This window comes from Ptychodera flava, unplaced genomic scaffold, assembly GCF_041260155.1.
Source record: "Ptychodera flava strain L36383 unplaced genomic scaffold, AS_Pfla_20210202 Scaffold_50__1_contigs__length_938362_pilon, whole genome shotgun sequence".
NCBI classification, from domain to species: domain Eukaryota; kingdom Metazoa; phylum Hemichordata; class Enteropneusta; family Ptychoderidae; genus Ptychodera; species Ptychodera flava.
This window is the reverse complement of record NW_027248372.1, coordinates 177855-194674: the sequence shown is the minus strand read 5'-3', so window position 1 is coordinate 194674 and position 16820 is coordinate 177855. Positions and strand designations below refer to the sequence as shown.

Below are 16820 nucleotides of genomic sequence, written 5' to 3'. Positions count from 1 at the left end.
GTGTCTATTATTCTGTGCTTCATCAAAGCCTAATTAATGTTGACAAATGACCTCTACACTATCACAAGTGCTCGCAGGCTATATTCAAATTTCAGTGTCTCTTCAGAGGTACATGAAGCATGATGTCATTTGCGCTAAATTTTGTTTTGTCTTTTCCTAGTGTTATGAGACATCATCAAATCATCATTCTTATCAACCACAGAAACATACCATTATTATCAGGAGGGTTTTTGTCGTCGAAAAGATATAAATTATTTCATTGGTATTGTGTTACTTTCCTACGAATGTTCTTGAGACAATTTTATGTCAGTTATACTTCTTTTGGTAAAAGCCTGCAAAAAAAATCTTTCCAAACTCCGGTATTGTCATTTCTCAGGTTTACAGATAAGATGGGAAGTTTTCCTAGCAGAATACGTAGAAATCAACAATTCATTCTCGTTATTAACCTTCGAGTGCCTTTGATACCTATAGGATGCGCACATTGGGTTTACTTACCAGACTTTCAGAGGATTGAAATGAGAGTAGGTATCATTCAGTTCATTTCAGAAACGCAATGCATGAAATAGTAAAATAGTATATATATATATATATATATATATATATATATATATATATATATATATATATATATATATATATATACATATAAGCGCAACTTAGTAAAAATTGAAAAAATCCAAAGAGCAGCAACAAGGTATATTCTTAATTATCCCACTGACATTGATTATAAACAAAGATTAGTTGCTGTAAACCTTTTACCGTTGTCATTTCGCAGGGAGATTCTTGATCTGATTTTCTTTTATAAATGCACTACTGGGAAATACTCTTTAAATGTTCATAAGTATGTCAAAAACTCACTCATCTAAACTTAACACACGTTCTAGTGCTGATACAAATGCACTGGATAGAAATCATTGTAAAACTGTCACTTTCCAACACCTTCTCTTTAATAGAATTGTCATTCTCTGGAACAATTTACCGGCGACAATTAGAACCACTGCTTCACTTTGTACATTTAGAGTAACATTGACGAAATGGTATTGGGATAAATTTTATAACTGTTTTGATCCAGACAACACTTGTACGTGGATTTCTCGTTGTCTGTGTAGCAGGTGTAGACCTATGTAGATTTTATTTGATTTGTTTTAGACTTTCTTCATTTTTTATCTCCTGTATGTTATTGTTGTTTGCTTTTTTCATTTGTACTTATTTCATTTCATTAGGGTGACTGGCTTTGTATAGGTGGTTCGCACCTGTTTCAGTCATCCTGTCCTATGTCGGTACACGTATCGTGTCCGCTGTGGATGAATATTATATATATATATATATATATATATATATATATATATATATATATATATATATATATATGTGTGTGTGTGTGTGTGTGTGTGTGTGTACATGTGTTATCACACATGAATATATGAAGGTATTCATGCATGAGTCATTAATGTATTTATACATGCCAATACATTGATCACCTTGTATTTTAGCTATTGTTCCATATTTCTTAAATGTTATGGGTGAATCGCTCATGTGATTAATTATTTTTTTAATTTTGTTTTACCTTTATGTTTACATGAGCATGTCCTCATATATTTAATCACAGGTGCACACTCTAGACGATAGGATGCGCACGCGTGTGATGTATCTGCCAATAATGCAAGCCTGTCCACCGCAGGTAGTACAGTAGTTTACTTTGTACTTTTCATAATGAAATATGCTACTTTCTTTTCATCAGTTTCTGAATATGTTAATCCAATAAAATTAGATCGTAGAAAAAGAGTGCACAACTCATAGTGTTTTGATTAAAATAGTAGTTTTAAAGTCAATTATTATGCGATGGCATATCTTTTTACTCTTGGCAGATGTAATATTGCTAATAATTTGCGTGGAACAGAACTTTCACATCTTCTTCCCGTAATTAATCCTACATACTTCTTTATAGCAAATGTAAAACGCTTAAGCCAACTGTTCTAGATTGTTAGTAATATCGAAAATTTGTGAGGTGGTCGTAAAGCTGTGGCATTAAGAGAGAGAGAGAGAGAGAGAGAGAGAGAGAGAGAGAGAGAGAGAGAGAGAGAGAGAGAGAGAGAGAGATTTTACATAACCATTCATGCAATATTATCACATGAGGAGCAATCGCTATAAACTATTTTGTGACCTTGAAATTCCTATACACTATTATTAAACATATATTAAACACTAAATTAATGTGGTGTAGAAGAACTCACGAATATAACCACATTTCTTACAGAAGTTTTTTTTTGGATGTTATTCTTACAGCAACCCATTGGCGCCGCTGATATGTACTGTGATTTACGAAGATCTGAACTAGAGAGAAGTCGAGAACAGAAATCCAATTCTAACAGCGCCGCTGAAGACTGCTGAATGTAGATTTATAACTTTCAATTAAAAAAAAATGAAATAAGAATGGAAATGCTTAGTTTTTGATGATGCTTGGTGGTGTAAAAAACTCTTTGAGACAAAATTTCACGATAGATAAAATACAAGATGATGACAAAGATTAAAAGCGCAGTTCAAAATACCGCAACAGTACAATTTAAAATGATGACAGGAGCCGTCTTCATGATGAGATATTACCAGGTAAAAAATGGTCAAGAATTCTTGAATGATATTTGATACCAGATTTCATTTTAGTGAAATTACGATTCAAAGGATGAGTCTTGTCAGACAATATAGTTATACTTTTACTTTTCATGGATTTCATTTACAAGTCAAAATTAGACACTGATAAGCCTATGAAATTCCTAGCAGCTTTAATGACGCGATTTATCTGAGATTAATCAGGAAATTTTATATTACCGAATACGTGAATTGTAAACCGAAAATGTCAACAAACCATGTATTTTCCGCGTATGTTGCACAGATTTTATGTATTGGAGTACATTTTACATAATTTTTTTACAGATCAATGATGGAGGCTATCATTTTTTTGTGCATTTCCTGTTAGGGCGGTAATATAAAATCTCCTGATCAAACTCAGATAAATCGCGTCATTCTTGACCAATTTTTTACCTGGTAATATCTTTCAACCTCCTGACCCTTGATTTTTAATAGAGATGCATGTACTGTTTTTGGTTTTTCTGATGTCAATTATAAGTTCTTTTGTTTTCAACGTGACTGACCAGAAATACACAATAATAGTTTGTTTGCATGCCCGTGATTAACAATTCAAAGTATGGTAACTTTACAGCTTAAACGTAATTTTTGAACTCCATAATTACAAAATAAAATGGAGCACTTGTGGACCAAGTTTAGATACTTTTTTCTAAAGAATCGCCGGATTTGCAAAATGTTTACAGGGCGCGTGACAGTGAGTTTCGTATTGCTTAGTTCTGGGGCCCGTAGTTGTTCTATAAGGAAATTTAAGAAAATTTTGACGATTTTCTTGGGTTCGTTGATAATATAATGGAAATAACAGACTCCGCCCTGACAATTAACGTATATTTATAGGCGTGGGCAAGAACTAAGCCAAAAATTAACGGGCAAGGCTTAACTTTTTGTTTCCTCTCGCCCTTGCCTATAAATAAACGTTAATGGTCAGTGCGCCGCCCTATATTTCTATAATGTTTGAGAAACAAAATATTTCAGAAAGATTCTCTCCGGATATTTCCTTGGAATTGGCATTAACATGAATGAGTCGGTAGTCATTTTGTTTCTATTTTTCGATGCTTTTAGAACGGGTATGATAGAACTTGTTTTCAGTAGCAAGGCACAGTCATGGTGTGAGTGTTGAGTGATAATTCGAAGAGTTTAGTAAAAATTGGCACTTACTGGATACAACAATCTTCAAAAAGTTTCTTTGTGATGTTATCGAGACATGGGCTTTACGAAATTTAACATTTTATGAAATGTTTCAGACTACTAGTAAACCGTGGTTGGTTTTCAGGCAACTTTACTTAAAGTCTTTACCGGTATGCATAAATCAATGCAAACATTTGTATAATCAGTTATCAACTCTGTTAAACGTTGCAATCTCAATTACAAAGCTCGTCCTAATTGGTGCAATCCAAACAATCGCGTAGCCTTTCAGTGAAGTCAGATGTAGGTCCAGTGTAACACTGAAACTTTTGTTGGCTTTTCTCGTTTTAGTTTTTGTCGACATAATGGCATCATGCTTATTACATACGGTGGTCATATTTTCCAAGTAAAGAGAGTCTTCGAGCATAGTAGGCATTAGAAATGTTAGAAAAGCAGAAATCATATTGTTCCGAATCGGGAAATTTAAATACTGATGGTTATCAGAAAGGACCCTGTTTGACCGGCATTCATTGAAATCGCCGACGAATGTCGAATGTGGCCTGCTAACATTTCTCCAACTGTTCTTACACTCGCTCTCGGTTGGATATATGCTACGCACATGACTACCCTTGAAAATTCCCATGGTAAATAGTACTATCGTGTACGTATGGTCAGAAATTCAATATCTGAAGTGGGCAGACTTGCTCAATATAAAACTAATGTCACAGTCAGCGAGATTGTAATCATAATAGTTAAGCACTAGTTACATTTTTAGTTGGTGAAGTAAAAGAAACTTATAATATGTAATATTCTTGTCAACACCTAGTAGCGCAATAGTGCCTAGAATAAAATCTGCGATTTTCGAAATGATGTACGATCTGAATTGAACGTATTGTTGTAATACTTGATAATTTATTTTTGAAGGGATTGAGTTCCTTAGCGTTGTCAATTTTGGCAGGCTATTATGAATCTCATGTCTTGTCTTGTACTTTTGAAAAGGACGGTATTTTGGTAGGTCAACGGGCTTGGTTTTTTCAGTATTGGTGAGATTAGGCCAGCAGTTCAAAGTGCATACTTTCTGAAGATTGTCGTTCAGGGCGCTCTTCAGCTGTGGCGCTTTCGATTTGCAGTATCATGAATCAATGTTGAATTGAATTGAATTGAATTGAATTTATTTCACCAGATGAAAATATATACATGTCAAGTAAGTAAACTTATCAAAAATCTGGTGAGGTCACGGAAATAGTTCGATCAGAACTAGTCTAGTCCGTGACCCAGACAACTTAGTATACATATACACAAGTATGTAACTGCGAAAGACATATAAATAAATGTACAAGACTTGCACTAATCTGTAACTGTACATATAATTGAAAAATGATATTTACATTAAATATAACTGAAAAGTAATAATTATACAAGAAAATCATGCAAAAACTGTTCAATTGGTGAGAAGGTGAGTTTTTAAGATAGTTTTGAACGTATATCTGTTTGTTGTATTTTTTATGTAGTTAGGTAGAGAATTCCAGTGGCTAGTGGCTGCATATTTTACATCGTGTTTACTTTGTGAAAGGTTGACTTTGGGCAAGGAAAGTTGTCATGAGTAGCGAATCGGGTTGGGTAGTCATGCTGTATGGTCTGTAAATAACGACTTTTATCTTGAGCAAATCGGTTATATAGTAAATCAAAGGTAAAAAAGAAAAGACAAGTGTGGAGTTTACAGAGTTTGTGGACGTCTAAAATACCAAGTTTCTTAAATAAAGGACCAGTATGAGCGTTAAAATCGGAAAAAGTGATGAGACGTGTAATTTTCTTCTGTAACAAAAGTATTGGCTCCAGGAAAGTCGAGAAAGTGTTACCCCAGATTTCGATACAATAAGTTATGTGTGGAAGAATGAGCGAGTTGTATAACAGTAAGAGAATAGATTTAGGCACGTAATGTCGGAGATGTGAAATGATTCCTATTTTGGGGGCAATAGCTTTAACGACTTTTTGGATATGTAATTTCCAATTAATGTTTTGATCAAGTGTAACCCCCAGATAAGTTGCCAATGACACATTCTCAATTTGATGGTTTTCAATGTATAAATTACCTGCTAAATTCACCGTTTTACGCTGGGTTTTGATAATCATGTAGTTTGTTTTCTCGACATTGATTGTAAGTTTATTTGCTTGACACCAGTCACAAACTTTTTGAAAATCTGAGTTTATTTGCACGAGATTAATGTCATTGGCTTTGATGTACTTGAATAAATTAGTGTCATCTGCAAAAAGTCGAAACTGGAAAGAATTTGAGGAATTTGCGATGTCATTAATATACACTAAAAATAAAATCGGGCCAAGAATCGATCCTTGTGGGACACCACACTGTATCTGGTTGTATGATGATGAAACATTGTTGATGCTGACGGATTGCTGCCGATTTATTAAGTAATTTTTAAACCATTGTAATGCAATGCCTCTGATACCATAATGTTCTAGTTTACGGATCAGGATATCGTGATTTATGGTATCAAACGCTTTCTTAAAGTCAATAAAAATACCAAAAGTTAGGAACCCGTTATCTAAATTGTCATGTATGTCGGAGACCAGGTCTGAAAGGGCCAATTTTGTATTATAATGTTTGCGAAAACCAAATTGTGTATCCAAAAGAATATGTTTTGTTTCGAGATATCTAATGAATTGCTTGTTTACGATGGATTCAATAATTTTGCTAAATGTTGGTAAAATTGAAATTGGTCTATAATTGCTTACGTCATCAGCAGCTCCTTTTTTATAAAGTGGGATTATTTTAGCTATTTTCAATGAATTGGGGAAAATTCCTTGGCTCAATGAACAGTTGATAATGTGGCTAAAAGGGCGAGAGATAATATTTGCAGCATGTAAAATTAGTTTGGGGTGAATATTGTCATGGCCAACAGCTTTTCGGGGGTCAAGAAGTCTAATTTCGTTGAGAACATCCTGTTCAGAAATTGGGTGGAAAAAGAAAGAATTTGGATAGTTACCACTTAAATACTGTGCAAAGTTAGTGACAGGTGTGATATTAGAAGCGAGACTTGGACCAATATTTGTGAAAAACTCATTAAACTCATTCGCAATATCACTACTTTCTGTCAGAATACTATTGTTAGGGGCTTTGGAAATTATTTTTCGGGGGCACAATCTATTTGTAGTTTTGTTCAAAATCTCATTGATCACCTGCCATGTTTTATTTGTGTTACCATGGGCAAACATAAATTTATTCATATAATATGATTTCTTCGCTGACTTGAGAAGCTTTGTCAAAACATTCCTGTACTTTTTGTAATGTGTTTATAATCTATGTTGTGGGGATTGTTTTTCATTTTTGTAAATAACCTATGCTTTGTTCGAACAGAATTGGCAAGGCCTTTAGAAAGCCAGGGCTTGCAAGTACGTTTGGTATTCTTGGTGGTTTTGGTTTTGACATGCTTTGATGCTATATTGTAAAAAATGTTGTAAAAGGCTGTATACGCACAATTAGGGTCAATACAATCGTATACAGGTTGCCAAGATACAGCATTCAAGTCAGCTAGGAAAGCATCTGGATTGTAGTTCTTAAAATCAAAAAAATGGGCTGAGTTGGTGGGTTTCATTGTATGCTTGAGATTGTTTATAATACAAAAAATTGGATAGTGATCTGTGATGTCTGATTGAATCATACCACAGTCAATAAAGTAACCCCTGATGTTTGTAATGCAGTGATCTATGATTGTACTTGAATTGTCAGTAACACGAGTGGCAGTGTTAATGATCTGGTAGAAATTGTACGAATTTAGAAGGGCATTATAATGGGTAGCAGATGGATTGTCAGTGGAGGTGTCAATGTTCACATCACCAAGAATTATGCAAGGTTTATTAGAAGCAGACAGCTGGTCAAGACATGAATCTAGGCTAGAGAGGAATTCAGCATGGGATGTACCGGTTTCCTGTAAATGACAGCTATAATTACCACTTTGTTATTAATGACGGTCTCCACAAGGACCGATTCACAGTGCATATATTAAAGGTGTTAATTCGGGTAAAGGATAAAGAATTGTGAACATAAAGAGCTACACCCCCACCCTTCGAATTTTCCCGGTCAGAAGTAATGAGCTGGTATGATGGTAAACTATAAAGAGATGAATCGGAGTTGTAATTCAACCAAGTCTCTGATAAACCCAAAAAATGAAAATTGAAATCAAGACTATTCATGAAAGACACAAGATCATCATAGTGTTTTGCTAACGACCTAATATTAAAATGTAAGAAAGACAGTGAATTATGAAACTTTGTTGTACCTTCAATAAACTGGTCGACGGAGTGGAGTGACAATTTGTGTTGACTGGCAAAGAGTTTAAGTTGAGGTTCATCAAATGTTATTGAGTTCATTGATGAACGGGCTTCTTTAGACGATTCTGCAGAGATCTTTGGAGGTGGCTATGTGGATTGCCGGGTCATCAGTTGTCTTTCTTGTGTAGATCTTCCCATTGTTTGTCCATATGAATTTCCACTGTTTGGCTGTGCGAAGCTGGTTGGTCTGATAGAATAGCTGTTTATTTGTCGGTGTTAAGTTTTCGTTGATAAAAATCCGATTATTGGTGGCAGCTCCGATGTGACGAGCAGTCTTGTCCTTCAATAATTTCTTTGAAGAGTATATTTTGTTGCGGATGGTGCGTCGGACGAACTTGACAATGATGGGTGCTGGCTGATGTTCATCTCTGCTGTTACGACGAGTTCGCCGAGGTAGACGATGTGAGATGTCAATGTCATCTGAAGATATTCTGACGCCTGCAGCCGCCGCAACTTTCACCACAATGTCATCTGTGTTTTCGTTATCTTGTTGTGGTATTCCGGATATTTCTAGATTGTTTCTACGTGTGTATTGCTGGAGATCGTTGAGTTCTATTGTTGTTTGGTGAGTTGTTCTTTTAGATCTCTGTTTTCACTCGTCAGAATTTGCAACTGTTTGTTGAATTCATCAAACGAGTTACTCACGTATGTGACGCTTTTCTGTAGATCTTGCAATTTGTCTTCCATGCCCAAGACTTTGTCCATTTTGACTGTTAGTGTGCGTAGGGTGGCTTGTATATCTTCTAGCTTTGAATCTCCCATTGTTTGACTCGCCCTTTGTTCGTCATGGTCAAAGTCAATGTCGGCAGCCATCTTGGCCGGGGTAGCACTTGGCGGTGGAAACCGAATGTCTTTGCATCGTTTGCAGAGATGAAGATCACCTTGACACAGTCTTGCATGTGACTTGTTACAGTCTTGACACTTCATGCTTACAGTAAGCAGAAGTAAACATCAAATTACGTATAGAAACCTTGTACAAAGGAGTTTTTTGCAGGAGCAGTGTTCACACACGTTTTTATGCAGTTACGTCAGATGCAATATCAATATGTGATATCATATTAATCGAAATAGAGGTTTTAAACAAAACTCGTTCGCACTATGTAGTTCACTTCAAATGCCTGTCCTCAGTCTATTGACATTTTACATATCTGCAGAGTACGTTGCAAACGTAGCGATTCTTTGCAATTGGATAGGCCGCCTCCAGTTCCGTTGTAAATCGAGGTATACTATGTTTAAAACAGCTGGACCGACTACTCGCGTTTTATGTCGCAAAAATATTGATGTACGAGTCAATTCTACTTTCTAAAGTTTTAAAATTATCGCCTTTTCAACTTACAGAGCCAACCCCTCCGTTTTCCACATCTTGTGATCATGTCAATCACGCTCCGGGGCAGGACTTGTTGTGATTGTCATTAAGGATTTTATTGGGCGTATTCGAACGCACGATCATGATAGTGATTGGCCAAGCAAAATTTTAATCGTGTATATCGTTCGCGCCTGTTCGATTTTACTGTAGTGGACTCCGACGGAATAACACTGGTGGTTGCACTTTCAGGAAAAATGGGTACCAAGAGTGCTTCTTCCCACAATCATAGGAAATGGGGGCATGTTTCATCATCACGGTCAGTGAAGACAAGGAAAGGGGTACCTTTTACCAAGTGTATTAGAATACACCGTTTAACCAGGTAAATAATGTTCTTTGATGCACTCTCGTCGTAAAAATAAAGAGTTAAACGTCTGCATGCAGAACTGAACATTCACCCACACCCAGCAAAGCATGCCATATTAAAATTGGGAATCCCCATCAATAGGGAGACGACCCAGAAATGCTTTATGTATTTTGATATTGCTGTCCCAACACGAGTTTTGTATTATACGAAGAATTTTCCGGGAGAATTCGTTCTGGTTATGTAACGGTATGATTGAAGTCCTGGACATGACTTTGACATATATAAGTACAAATGGAGATGATCCATGTGGCTGAAGTACACGTATTATGTAAGCAATAATGTACTGTATATTATTTTTACAGAAGATATGAATATAGTACAAAATAATGATGCAAAGAAGTCATTAGTGAACTTTTTTAGACCGCTCGCAAACAACCTCAAATTTGGTAATGAACATGCTGGGTATACTTTTTCAAAATGCACAGAACTCTTCTATCAAAAATAGCCTCTAGATATAGAGAGAAGCTTTCCTAGCCAAGGAGTGGTTTATCTCTCGATCGGAAGAAATTCCCAATTTTGGTCGAATGTACTTATAAAGGGTGATCGAGCCACTATCTCAACTATCGATTATGAAAGCGTAAGCTTATACGTCTTAACATGAGTTGCTAACAGAGCTGATTTTTAAAAACACCAGATGATAATAGTGCAGTTTATAGTCTCGAAGATTTCTCGGTGATACTCTAGATTTTACAGATACTGGCATAATTCATAACTAAAATAATGATTAAACAAAGGACACTCGTCTCCCAATGGTAATAGTATTCTGTTTTAATTACTCTATTTCAAGAACATTTTTCCTCTGTCTGTCTGTCTGTCTGTCTGTCTGTCTGTCTGTCTGTCTGTCTGTCTGTCTGTCTGTCTGTCTGTCTCTGTCTCTGTCTGTCTCTCTCTCTCTGTTTGCTGTTTGTACATGTAGCTGTGTGTTTGCGACAGAAAATAAGTGTCGGTCTTTGTAAGGAGCTCTATATTGGACACTCAGCAATCAACGCGAATTTCTACAAAAACGCCACTGGGGGCGCTATTTCCATCGCTGACCTTAAAATTTCTATAGCATCGTCCACTCCATAAAAAAAACCCATCAGTGGTCAAGCTGACATTAACCTAACAGCGGTCAAGAGGAATCATGCCGGCGAATTGATGTTTAAAATAGGAAAATAATTCTTTCCTGAAAACAAGAAAGAATGTGTATATTTATTTAACCTAGTAAACTTTATTTTAAATAAAATATCCCCTCAGAAATAAATACATTTTGTGTACACAGGTAATGCAATTTTCTGAAAGGCGTATTTAAATGTAATACCTGTTATGTGCTCACCTTTCAACGGTGCATACACGCCTTTCTTTCTGAGAAACTAGATCTCACAGCAGTGCGAACTTTCATAAAAGAGTTAGTTTGTAATATTCTTTGTACACTGTTGCCTCAAATGTTTCAGTGTCGACATATAAACTTTGTGTGGAATTCGCTCGAAATAGCCAATTTGCAAACGAACTTTGACATGGACGCTACAGCGTATTTTTTTACCACAAAAGTTGAGGGTTTCCATGCATCTCCTCTTAAATTTGATGTATGCAGCTAGCACAACCCCATAAGAGTGTTAGACAAATCCCCGAAGTATCGCAAGGACAAAGGATATCAGTACTACTGTTTTGTTGACGGCTCTTAAAATAAGTTAGAGGAGTCACGTCGATCTAATGCTGGCTATCAAATTTATACATAAATTTTATAATGTAAATCTTTTGATGAGAAACGAAGGCACGACCTCTGAAAACCGACTCCAGTCGCAAAACTTCCAGACGCTGATGCTACGTGGTAGTGTTTCAATATTGCGATGTTACATGTTTAAAATGGTTTACCTAATTGAATATCAATGATCAAAATAATAATTTAATATTTTACGTCTTGCATAGAAACCACACACGCTATATTCACCAACGTAATATTTAGCAATAACGCCGCGCAGGTCAATAAAAACATTATCTAGTTGAGTTCAGCGAGCTTTAGGGAGAGGTTATTTATTTTTTCTTGCCTTACTTTTTGATACCCCTAGCGACAAATGGAATCTCCTGATCAATTTTGTCAAATAAAACAAAACGGAGAAGCAAAGTGAAACAGAAATTTTGATAAATTGTTGTTCACTTAGACAGGCCAAATGGACAAAAATATAGGTTTCTCTTTTCATTGAAATTGAGGAAATTATTTGTTGAACCGTTGTCATGGCGATTGATATTTGCCGGGATTGTTTGTTGTAAAGATTTGACTCCTCTCTGAAAAGCAATGTATTCACTGAGATATTGAGGTCATTCGGGGCGAACAGATGACGCCGGCATGGTTATTATGAACCACAATAGACTCTCTCACAAAACATTCGTTTGCAGTGAACGCTGTGAGCCTCTTATACCCTGACTTCAAGCTTAGTGTAACAAGGGTCAATGAGCTGGAGTGGCCGATGAGGTTTCGTTACCCATCGGTTTTGGGGAAGTCTTAGGGCTGCCTTTGTGAACCCTTGAGGGCACAGCAGTGAAGGTCATTCAGGAATTTAAAACTGCGTTGTTAAGCGGAGAAAGAAGGTTATTAGAGGGTAAATCCAAAAAATAATGATAATAGCATTTTCCCTGTCAAACAGCTATTCCTTTGACAGTGACTCAACATTTAATGAGGAAAATAAAAAGTCAGAATTTAAATCATTGAAGGGGATCAAATTTATTGTCTGCTTCTATGTAGTCCAGATACCGAAATAAGCCTAAACTGTGGACAGAGTCTCTTACCTGTTAAATGTCATAACTTGTGTAGTGCACTACTATGGGATTATTCACAAAATATAGCCCTGTAATACAGCTTAGTGAGTGATGTATCGGACAAATCTGACTTATCAAATACGCTACTCAATGAGTACACACAGGGCCGAATTCTGTGTATACCCCTGTGGCATTTTATGATTATTTAAGGGCTTTGAAGACTCGCAACACGACGTGAATCGAACAAGCGAATGTCACTGGGATAAAGTCGTGCAACTGGCACCGCGCTATCTTACTGTATACTTTCTCTGCGCGGACATCATCAGATATAGAACATTTTTCTCATTTATTCGGTTTAAATTTGAAATAACAAATTTATTTTGACGAATGTTTGTCGTAGATTGTTTTTATTTATCTCTTACATAAATAGCTTTTGGAAAAGTCACTGCAACGTCTACAATGCACCTTGCTTTGTTTACATCAGATAAATAGCCAGGTCAGAGTGTAAACATACATTGCAAGTCGCCCATATTGGAACTCCGCAAACTACGCAGATATTATATATTGCGAGAAAAGCGTTAATAGTGTGAACCATCAGTCCCTCGGCGAAAATTATTGTTGTGAAATGCGTTGGCAATGGAATTGCAGAACAGCCTGAACTCTGAACAGAATTCTAGAATGTACAAAGGAACTATTTATTCATGCCGATTTAATACTTCACTGCTATTCATTCCTGTTATATTATTTTGATTACTTTACACACTCATGGATGCCCAACATCGATAATTTAATAAGAATTTCATTTCAGGACATGTAGGCATGGCAACGAATGTTCGTCATCATCAGCAAGCAAGCATTCGGAAGAATGGAATAAAATCCCCTTCGTCCAACACTTTATTTGTAATCTAAAAGGATGATTCAACGCGCCTGCTCGCAATCCATACATATATTGCCTTTAGATCGTACAATGGGATTCTTTAAAGGCTTTCAAAACATACATGTTATGCAAAGCATGTGAAAAGACGCTACCTGAAAAAGTCATATAAAATTTTCCATTAAATTCATATTTACACACGTATACCAGAGAGAATAAAATTCACATGTATTACAGTTGATCGATTCTTCAATAGCGACAGAAGAGTGATTAACTGATTTGCATGTATAACTACAGCAGTGCCGTAGCAGAAATATTTACAGATGGTCAGTTGTACTGTTGGCGTTACCTTCACATATAATGAAGCAGTTTGCAGAATTGAATGCTAAAATGACAAAATGCTAAACTATTTCCTAAAGTTTCACAGAAAAGTATTCTCTGGCGCCGCGCTGTTAGATAGTGTAACAGAATTGGAACACTTCGATTTTGCCAATGCACACTTCTTTATGTGGTGGAAATGCGAATAATATGCAACAATAACACATGACGGAGGAAACGATACCTGAGGAACAGAACTGAAATACTGCCGCAGCAACAATGAATCCAAGAAGAACTCGTAATCGTAAGTCGTCTATCTGCACACTTTTAACTAGTATGAAGAGGAGCTGTTTTCTTGTTTCTTTTATGATAAGGAAAAGAAATTTTCCAATTATAAACAGTGCCCGCTTTTCGGATTTGTACGAAGACGCACTCGAGAAGATGCGTTATAACTTTTATTGATGAAAATCTTTAATTTTCATCATCAAAGAAGATGATCAAATGACCAAATTATTTTACATCGGAAATAAAAACTCTACAGAAGATGAACACCACAAAGTTCACACCTTTCTGTAGTAACAACGGTTTCCTGAATATCTAAGGTAGATCTTAAAAAGTGATCAGTGAATTTCTCACTGTATTTTTTATTTCCCTGTCAGGAACTGTCAATGCTAAGACGAAGGGTGTCTATTTTCAGGAACTGTCAATTCTAAGACGAAGGGTGTCTATTTTTTATTCAAAGAACTCTCATTGTAGCAAACCACAAGCCTCGTCACAGTAAGAGCACGGTAGAGTGATTAGTTATGTAGCATCATGGAGGGGAAAGAATTGTAAGAATGATCACTTTCCATAAAATACGTAAATTCTCGTACGTTCGTAAATATAACTTAAAAAGCGTCACAACGAAAGGGATGTTTTCATCATAACTTTATCTTGTTGATTTTTCCCCGCATATTCTGTGTTCTCTTCTGAGAACCAAATTTGGAACAATTACCCAAAGAGTTACTATTTCTTAACTTTTAAGGCATGAAGTTAAAAAGCGCGTAACAACTTACAAATGTCCTGTTCAATTCTATCGCATACGCTCAAACCAACACAAACATAGCCTTCAGTTGCCCATGGTAATAAGATGTAAAGTCGAGCTTTTGTGCGATATTTATGGACATGTACACTATCCAAAAGTCATAACCCGGTCCGATATCATCAGTTATCGGAATCACTATTTTAGGAACCTAAACCCGGTAAGTAGATGTAAAATCGTTGACATATCGATTATTACATGTTGATTCCGATTTTTAACCACATTTTTACATGTACGATGATTCATTTTTGCCCTTCGTTCAGACTCAAAGGGGTAATATCGTCCATGAAAAGCTACAACAATGTTTCAAGGCAGATGTGCACATTTACTCTAGTCTTGTACACGCACTCCGTAACATCTATGATGGAATGGTGCATCTGCAAATTCTCTCCAAAATTCAAAATCTGCTCGTCCATTACTTTTAACTATTACGATCTTATATATGTATGACATTGCCTTCACCACAAAGATTACAAAATGAAATAGTAAATATCCAATAGGGTACATTGTAAGTGGCATCAGATCGGGTAAATTTTACATGCGTTCCTTTCGAATACAGTTAAATTAACAATGAAAGCTAAACGTGACAAAATACCAGCTCCTCTCACCCTTATACGCTTTGCAAGGTTTTTGTTTGTAATTGGATAAAGGAGTTGGCATTTAAAAGGAGGAAAATTATGGGGGTAAATCTAGATAATGGTGCAAAATATCGATAGTAATGCGTTACTGTACGATTTATCAAAATTTTGAGTCCTCCCGGATGCACTTGCGTCTGCTCTGTCTGGTTGGCAGTCCCCGTCCGATACGCTGCAGTGTTCTGTACTACGTTGATAACAACATGGCTCTCTTCGTTAATGCAAGTGAAACCATGGAGGTACCTCTATGTTGAAACAGAACTCAGAATGCTTGACTACGGAAATGACTCCGGAGCCATTGAAAGACTCGGTCCAAGGTCAGCTACGACCAATAATCATTACGACCGTCGGCTCTACGTTGATCTAACATCTCGGCTACCTATTTCTGAGGCATTGGTCGTAATTCGGCGACAACTTTTTATCATCGTTTTTGACTAGTTCTTGACAAAGTATCTCCAGTATATTTGTCAACTTTACCTTTCAAGCACCCGTTTGCGTCGAGTTTTCCCGTTCCCTAAATACAAAAGCTCTTCTCAAGAAGCCGTTAAATTTATAGACGCAATTATTAATGAAATGTAAACATTTGAATGACACAGGTGAACTCTGTTGATATTGTTTATAGTTGAATGTTGTGCTACAAGCGACATAACCTGATGGTATCGATCGATCAGCTGATACCATGGAGCTCACTGCAACAGGCATTGATGTCGATGCATGGACATTTCGTTTTTTTTGATGCCAAGCATTTCACGTGTTTCAGCTTTTTGAATGACATGATATTGCAAGTTGATGTTTCAAGTTCGATAAAGACGGTAGGGATGGATTATATTTCCTTCAAAAATACATGGTATTTTACTTCCAAATCGAACTGTGAATGTACAGCTATTGTTGTCTGCCATAAACGTGCATGTACAGTGCAGTGTGGAGCGTGTGTATTTGTATATAGTTTACGGATTCAGGGCCGATCATGCCGGACAATGTTCCCTGGCTTCGAACTCGGTTTACATTTTCTTTTATATTCGTTTTCTACATCTACAAATTCACTGGCATTGCAAAAACTATAAAATATCCATACATATTGGGGAAAGGAAAAGGGAACTTAAAAGACGTTTTTACGAACACAAATACACAATCCGCAGTCGTAAACCCACCCCAGTCTCAGAACATTTCAATCAACTCGACCACAGTCCATCTCACTTCCAAGCTACTGGTTTACACAAAGTACACACCACGAATACCCGTAAAAGAAGACTATGTGAACAAAAATACATTATAGATATTGACACACTCACACCCAAGGGCATTAACCAAAGAGAAGGGTAAAGCTACTT

At 36.4% G+C, this 16820-nt stretch overlaps 1 long non-coding RNA gene across 1 annotated transcript; it reads left to right on the top strand.

Annotated features, from left to right (window-relative positions):
* Positions 1 to 379: 379 nt before the first annotated feature.
* LOC139128353 (uncharacterized) lies at positions 380 to 2548 on the top strand. Its single transcript, XR_011551266.1, has 3 exons — positions 380 to 521; positions 1610 to 1681; positions 2287 to 2548. It is a non-coding gene; the product is annotated as an uncharacterized lncRNA (long non-coding RNA).
* The last annotated feature ends 14272 nt before the right edge of the window (positions 2549 to 16820 follow it).